The sequence below is a fragment of the Colossoma macropomum genome, unplaced genomic scaffold (genome assembly GCF_904425465.1).
Source record: "Colossoma macropomum unplaced genomic scaffold, Colossoma_macropomum, whole genome shotgun sequence".
NCBI lineage: Eukaryota > Metazoa > Chordata > Actinopteri > Characiformes > Serrasalmidae > Colossoma > Colossoma macropomum.
The window spans coordinates 33,806,754-33,815,872 of NW_023494801.1; positions in this window are offsets into that span (position 1 = coordinate 33,806,754).

Genomic DNA, 9,119 nt, shown 5'->3' on the forward strand with positions numbered 1-9,119 from the left:
GAACCATTTTTGTAAATGAGATGGGTTAGTAAAACACCTAGAATCTTTATCTTACGTTGAGGTTCTAAAAATATTTGTGGTTCCTCTATAGCATCGCTCAAAAAAACCATATGTGGCATCTTAAGTGTAAGTAAGTGAACACGTCCTCTACTTAGACACACTTCTGCACATTTTAATGCACAGTTACTGCTTGTTTGCTGAATTTAACACATGGGAGGAGGCATAAAGTTTGCAAATGTTCTGGTACATTTTGTGTTTTTTTTCTTTTGGCCAATATTTTAAATAACTAGAACAGAAACTACAATTTGCAGAAAAAATACCATAAAGTTTGTAAAAGAAAATAAGTGGGGGGAAAAAGTTCCCAAAACTGGAGTTCAAAAAAACTATTAAAAGCTACAGAGAAAATGGTTCTCCTAACAACCACCTGGAAGACCTGGTAGACACCAAAACTGCCCCCATCAGATAAACAGCACTTTTCTATACAAAATGCTTACTGTTCCCCTAGATTTGACTTCTCACTGCATCAAACTAAACGTACGTTAACATTTTTCTGTTGCCTATGTGGAGATCTGACAGGTCAAGGTAAGAATTTTTAATAATTTGTATTACAGAAGCAAATCTGACAATTTAGGAGTCTTTTCTTACAGCATCTTAATTTTGGAAATCTTAACCTACTTAATTGAAGTTGGCAATCAACTATCATGCCTGTTACCTAGCAACTGACCATACACACAAAGCTGTAACATAAACAATATAATCAAGTTAATTAGTCAGCTAGCTGCTGTTACAGATGTGAAAAAGGTCAAACAGAACTAAAGTGCGATAAACTGTAAGTGGTGAATGCTGTGAGAGCGCCCCCTGCTGTTTATCAGAGCGTCGCCGCTCCCCAGTTTCAGTCTCTATTTCCCAAGCGCTTTAGCCAAGCGTGCTAACGTTACTCCTCCTAATAAACAGACACACGTTCAGCTCCGTCTCCTCATTATTCACCACCATCACTGTAATATTTCATCATCAACATTAACACACGAAGGTGATCAGAGGGGCGGTGGAGATCGAGTCTGCAGCGTCTGAGATCTTTAAAACGCAGAGTTAGAAAAGAAAATCATCTCACAGTGAAAGCAGCGTTTTACAGTAGAAATAAACGGAGCTCATTGTGCTGGTAGTGAACTATGCTGCTGACACAGCTGCCTAAAAACCATAGAAACAGACCTTAAACAGAAGTGAGGACCCTGTTGGGGTTCATCCTAAAGTTAGGACAGGATTTAGGAGGTTTAGTCTAGTTAGGATGTTTGTGTGATGCTGTTTTCTTATCTGGAGTTCATGATGAGTTTATGAAGTTAGGAGCTGTTATTCTGGAATAGCTACTGAACTAAATTCAGTCCTTACTGAAGTTTTAAATTCATATTCATGGTTAGGAGACAGCACAAGCAATGACTCAGCAAATAACTAAAAAAAGAATAGAGGGACAAATAGAATGCAGAATAGGGCGTTTTTATCACTTTCAGTTCAGGGTAATCGGTTTCAGAGCTGGTGGGTCTCGCATGATGCTGAGCTGAACTGAAAGATATTTTCATTTGTGAGAAGTGAAAACTGATTCTTCACTCAGAACTATAAGGGCGATTTCCTTAAACAGAGATCCTCAAAACAACGTCAAACTCATTCACAGTGATTCATTCTCTCTTCTGATGGGAAAAAAAGTTCATTCTGCTGCTGCAAATCACACAAATCTTCTCAACTAGTGTCAAAAGCAAGTGATGAGCACGATCATTTCTTTTAGAACAGTGACACTAATACAGAATACAGTAGGTGAGTGCAGGACACAATCACAGGGCACACGTAACATGGACTTCTGCATTTAAACAGGTTCCAGTAATATGTGCTCTTGGTCATCATCTTGTGTTCCTATAGCAACGTCATCTGTTAATCCTAATAGGAATCACGCAAAGATTTCTCCAGATTCACCCTGAAATCTGTCATTACTTAGTTGTGAGTTCAAATCACAGATTTCACTCCTATATTATTTTAATCTCCTCTTGTTGTTGTAATATAAGCACCGTTCTGAAGCAGAGTAAACAGCTCAGTGTGAGAGCTAACCAGGCTAAAGTACAGCCTCCACACGGGGGGGTTAGTTTAACATGCTGTTACGACTAAGACCCCTGAAGTCAACAATCAGAGAACGCCATATCTCTCCATATTACAAACAAAATTCATTTTTGGATGATTTTATGCACATATTCATCCAAAACGTACTACAGATGCCACGTAAATAAAATGTTGTTGATGTTAGCTTTTCTACTTTGTAGTCAAAACTAAACGTGTCACATTTGGGCCTCATTCACCAATATCTTCATACGTGTTTTCTTAAATGTGTTCTTGAGGAAGGTTCCAAGAAAAAGTCTCCGTCAGATTCATGACGTGTTCTTAAAGTGCAGAACTGGTCTCACCTTTGTGCTCTTGACTGTGTGTAGATTCTGTTCTTACCTAAGAACGAATCCCAAATAAGAGAACACTGGTGAGTCAGAATCTTCATGAAACCACGTAAATGGGTTTTAAGAAGAAACTTCTTCCTAAGAACGGTTGGTGAATGAGGCTCATTGCTCATTCATTTTGATGCAGATATTTTTGTGTTTTTAGGTTGGAAAGCTCATCTAGTTCAAATAACATAGAATTTTATTTAATTAACTGGTGTTTGTTTAATTTTACCAGAATTTTTAGCGAGTGTTACAGCTCATTCCACTTTCAGCTGAATTGTTCACAAACGATGGGAGCTGGAAACAAATTTATGTGCAGTATCAAAAAAATCAAATATTTTTGCTAAAAAATGATTTAACAAAATGTGTTATGTTGTACCCACTTTCCCCTACAGAACACAAATACATTAGCATCATTAGCATGTCTTTATGCTACATTTCAGTGCCGTGCTCCTCATCAAGAAACAAGGTCAAAGTTTCCTAAATAAACTTTTAAGCTCCACTCGTTTCAGATCTGAAAACATCCACAGGTGTTTCTGTCCATCCTTCCACTGTGAGAAGACGACTCAGCGCTGTGGGTCTGAAAGGATGTGTAGCTGTTCAAGAAGAACCTCACTGAGAAAAGGAGACGAACACATCAAACAAAGAAGCTGAACAATGGACTGACCACCCCAGAGTCCAGACCTCAACATCACTGAATGTGTTTACTACAGAAAATTATCAACCAGCTTCTAAGACTGAAGTTTGGAGGAGTGTCTGCAGATTCTTTGAGGAACTGAAAGTGAGTCTCCTGAAAAGAATGGAAGCTGGATTAAAGGGAAAGAGTGAGTCATTATGGCCAAAAATACATGGACACTCCTCCTAATGACTGAGTTCAGGTGTTTCAGCCACACTCATTACCAACAGGTGTATAAAATTAAGCACACAGCCTTGCAGTCTCCATAGACAAACACTGGCAGTAGAGGGTCGCACTGATGAGCTCAGTGACTTTGTACGTGACACTGTTAGGATGCCACCTCTGCCACAAGTCAAACTGTGAGAATTCTGTTTTGCTTAATCTGCCTCTGTCAACTGTAATGGCCATTGTTGTGAAATGTAAGTGTCTATGAGCAACAACACCTCAGCCACAAAGCGACAGACCACACAAACTCACAGAGCAGCACATGAAAATCGCCTGTCCTCTGCTGAATCACCCAATACAGAGTTCCAAACCTGCCCATGGAACCAACGTCAGCACAAGAACTGTGTGTCAGGAGCAACTTGATCTACTGCGTCTCACTTGGTCACTATACACTCTCAGAAATATACGTAGTAAACTGTCACTGGTTCCCTCAAAGGTCCATCTCAGTACCTTTAGTCAGAGAACATAACTGAACCATAATCCACTGAAATGATATGTTCTAAGCTGTACTGACTCCACACACCCCGTCTCGCCTCCAGGCTTTTATTTTACTGTTCTGTTTTAAATCATTCGGTTATGAAAAGATACAAATACAAACTTTTCACCTGGAGAAACTTATTTAAGGTTCACAATCAGACCTTAAAACCACTGTTGGAGCTTTGAGGGAACATTTACACTGTTTGTACCTTAATGAACGAGAAACGTACCTGAACAGAACCTTCATTTCTAACAGTGTACTGCAGATAAAGATCAGCTACATCCATAAGAAATGACCTGTCAAAATACCTGTCAGTCTAATTCTGTCTGAAACAAGGATGTTGGTGATGGAAAACCTGTAAAATTATGTAAAAACCCATGAAAAATGTTTTACAGCATTGCCTGCACAAAATGCATCCTGTTCCAATAGATTTGATTTCTCAGTGCAGCAAATTAAACAAGCATTCAGGAGAGTTTTCTGTTGAGAATTTTCGCACAGGGCAGCACGGTGGCGAAGTGGGTGGAGCGGTTTCCTCCCACAGTCCAAAGACATGCAGTCAGGCTAATTGAACATCCTGAATTGCCCCTAGGTGTGAGTGAGTGTGTGATTGTATATGTATGTACGTCTGTCTGTCTGCCCTGCGATGGACTGGTGACCCGTGACCTGTATCCTGCCTTCCACCCAATGACAGCTGGGATAGGCTCCAGCACCCCACCGCGACCCAGAAGGATAAGTGTTTAGATGATGTGAGTGTGAGTGTGTGAATTTGCTCACAGTGAGAGCTAGCCAGGCTAAAGTGCAGCCTCCACATGGTGGGGTTAGTTTAACCACTGTTATAAGACCCCCAAACAAACAATGAGTGTGTTTACATGCACTTAATAATCTGATAACTGCAGAAAATCAGATTTTGTCAGTAATCCGATCAGCATGTTTACATGCACTTGAGTAATCAGATAATGGGGAAACTCTGGGTCTACATGATTCAGACAGTAATCAGATTTCTGCTTTACAACCAGCCAATAAATTCACAGAAGAAGACGAGATATAAACGAAATGTAAAACTCAAACTTCATGTTGCGGCTTTTTTTAAAACATTGCGCCACTTTATCTGAAAATATGAACACACATCATCTAGAAGATGAAGAATATTTAAATACTTTATTTCGGGTTTGGTTTCAGCGCCGCTCCAAAGGTGTTTTGCTGCATCTCGTGGCAACACTGCTCGCTTATTTCCGGTCTGATAAAGAGGCTGGATTTTAGCTCAGTAATCAGATTTCTTAGTCTGCGGTGGTAGCCGCCTACCACCGCAGACTAAGAAATCTGATTACTGAGCTAAAATCCAGCCTCTTTATCAGATTTCTTAATTGGATTTCTAGATCGGAGTATGGTGTTTACATGACCATTTGATTATGATCAGATTATTAAGTGCATGTAATACACACTCAATGAGTGAACTCTATACCCCCCTATATAACTCCAAGTTAAAACAGTTTTGTAGGCCACTGGACAGTTTTATGCACAGATTCATCAAAACATACTTTAGATGTCTGGTGTCTGAGTTACCACCTCCTAATCAATGTGGGGAAGACCAAAGAGATGGTGGTATATTTCGGAGACGCAGTCACCTCCCTCCACCAGTGAACATCCAGGAAATGGACACTGAGAGAGTGGACTCTAAGTACCTGGGTTTTCACCTCAACAATAGACTGGACTGGTCAGATGACACTAGAGCACTTTATAGAAAAGGCCAGTGCAGACTCTACCTGCTTAGGAGACTGAGGTCGTTTGGAGTGCAGGGGGCGCTCCTGAGGACCTTTTTTTGAGGAGTGGTCTGCTGGGGTAGCAGCATTTCCACTGCAGACCGGAAGAGACTTGACAGACTCATTAAGAGGCCCAGCTCTGTCCTAGGAAGCCCCCTGTGCAATACATGTAAAATATACTTAACGTGTAAAGATTTTCTTGCTTTTCTATTTATAATGTTTACATTGTACATTTTGTGAAGGATAGACTTTATATTTTTTATCTTTAGTATTATATATATATATATAAATATGTATGTATTGTCTGTAACAGGTGTTGCAACTCAAATGTTCAGAAGAGCCATTTTGTCCTTTCAACAAAAATCTAACCACTTTTGGAGCCACAACATTTTATGTCCATTTTACCATCTTGGCTGTAAATCTGTCTCAGTATGTTCTGATGTTCTAGTATAGACTAAAAAATATAAATGAAAACACAGACTGACTTTGCTCTGCTTTAAGCTTTAGCTCAGCTATAGCCGCTTTTTTCACATCTCAAGCAGGAAACCTTTCCACAAAAGTGGAACAGTTTCTTTTTACGATGCTGAAGTTGCTTTTCATTCACCAGCTTTTCATTTTCCCGTTCCACCTTAAATGGTGCCTGAGGTGCCACAGTGGAACTGCTGCACCATTTAAGGTGGAACAGTAAAATTTGAATGAGAAACTGACTTCAGCTCTGCGACTTCTTAGTGTTTGTCAGTTTCTCGTTGCAGATTAAACGTATCAGGAAACCAGCTGGAGTGATTATAAACACTAATAAGTCAGTTCATCCCCAAATTATCGATGTTCATCTTTAATCTTTCTCTTTGACTTTTCGTTAGCTACTAGCTGGGTGAGATTGTTGTCTGTGTTGCTATGGTGACCAGCAGTCTGCGCTGATCTTCAGGGTTAAAGGGTGAATTAGCAGTTCTACATTAACTCCAGAGTTTAAGACCATTTATTGTTAAACTGTGTTGAACGATCAGCAGAGCTTTATTTCACTGTAAAGGAGGATTATTTTATTTTTACCTACAAATCTAATTCAGCTGTGGAGCCGCAACAGGGCAGTAAAAGAGCCGCAGGTTGCAGAGCCCTGGTCTATATGGTAATAAGTAGCAAACTGAAACCATGTTAAGTTATTAACTAAATTAATTACTTTGTTCTCTTCTTGAGTGCCTTGCTGTCCTTTTGCTCTGTAGCACTGTGAATTTCCCCGTTGTGGGACTAATAAATGATAATCTTATCTTACTTTGCCATCAAAAATAAATCTGCCTCATTTGACAGTCTCCTTTGGCTAATTAGATTTATTTTGATGTTATTTTAATGCATTTGGGTTTGAAAGCTGATCTGGCTAAAATAGAATTCAAGACAGAATTCTACTTTATTAATTGTGTTCGTATCATTTTACTAGACTTTTTGGAGACGGTTTCTTCCCACCCTCGAGTCTGTTACAGTTACCCCACCTATGCGGTAAGCTGTTAATTATAAAGTATAAGTTTATAAAGTAAAAGTTATAAAGTATAAGCTGTTAATTAGCATTCGCGCCACTTAGTGTAATTGTTCACGAACAGTAAGAGCTGGAAACAAAGTTTACAGAGATGTGCAGTTTGGTAGTCAGAAAAGATTAAGATCTGCTAAATGTGTTCAGTTCTACCCTTTTCCGCAACAGAACATACATACAGTGGCCTCATTAGCATGTCTTTATGCTGTATTTCAACGTCCACAACAAGTAGTCAAAAAGTTTCCTAAGTAAAACTTTAAGAACAGTAAAGAATGTAACAGGTAAAACAGGAACAGTACCTGTTTTAAAATTGAAAAACACATATTGCAGCGTCATGATACACTCAGTAACGTAAATAGTTCTGAACTGCGTCTGAATGGAAACATTTCAGTTTTGACTTCAAGGCTTGATTCCATTTTTCTAAGACAGCCGACTTCACGGTCACTAAAACGAGAACTGGAGCCGTGCACAGAAACACTTGTGGTGAATTCCTCTGTATGTGAGCATTGTGAATGCAACGCATACAGCGTTTTGCAGAGTGATCTATTTTTAAAAGCGCTAAAACTGCAGAGAAAAAAGTGGCACCCGAGCCCTTCCTCAGAACTTCAACATCACATGATTTAACTCCGCGAGGGTCGCTGTTATTGTCAGCTCTTATGCTCACATCCTTTTTCATATTCAGCTCTTTTATCACTTTACTTATAATGTCACTGTAATGCACAACAGTGCTGTACAATAAAAAAAATCTCTATATATTTTTTATCATCATCCTGACATGAGCTTTCACGATAAACAAATAGTTGGAGCGGCAAAATAGATCCAATGACCTCATACACACAGTGCTGGATGTATATTGCCAGCACTAACCTTTAGAAGCCTGACGAGTGCTTCTCTGTGCTGGGATTGAACACTGCTCTCCCACACGAAGGAGTGACTTGACCATTCGGCTAAACAACCAGTTACAAAACACACACAGCAGCTCAAACACACCCTGAACTACACGCCTGTAAACACATCAAACATTAGCACTGAGCTCACAACCAGTAGGACGTGTAAAGTGTGTGAGGCAGTAATGATACTGTCACAACAAACAAACCATCACTGTCCAAAGAGAAACATGTATCTCCACTTTTGTCGATTTTAATTTTTCTACATCATTTGAACAGTGACTGTCCTTTACATCCTGTGGAGGTTTATGACAAATGGATAAACAGTGATGCTCTAAAACTACTTGGAATAAAATATCTTCACACTGACTTACATTAAAAGTATAGAAGGTTTTTGCGCTTTTCTGTAAAGTTACCATTTTGGAGATACTTGTTTTGTTGAACAGTGACAATATTTAATAATTAAGCAAAAACAAACAAATAAAATATGTATTGTATAGTTCTTGTGTGCCTACATAAAAAATAAATACATAATTATTTCCTTTTGTAGCCTTCATAGAAAAGCTGTTGAGGTAATACTGACTGTTTCTCAGCCCTTCAGTGCACAAAAAAGTGCTTGCAGTTCTGAAGTGAGCAGCTGTCAGTATTTCATTTCTGTTATTTTGCACAACAGTAAACAGTGCTTTTATGATTTTGCTGTTCGTGTAAAGGAGAGCTTAGTTAGATTTCTGTACACGGCCAAAACTAGGTGCACTATTTTAATAATAACAACGCTTCCCATATCATCGTGATCAGACAGCTTTATCGAACAACACATTTTATATCAGTATCACACGACCCTAGTGAACAGTTAACGCTCACGAGTTTTATGGTGCATTGTGGGAACTTTCAGGGAACAAAAGTACCAGAGTGTCACTATCCAGACATCATCCCCTGCCCAATTTGCACAGCGCATGTTGACCTCTTTCACAGATGCGTACACTGTTACATTATCTGACTCAGGATCAGCTTGGAGAGACATATTTCATCAGTTTTACTCTAATATTAGCAAATCATGAACACCAGCCACACACATCACTATAAAGCAGTGTTTAACCCTTGTG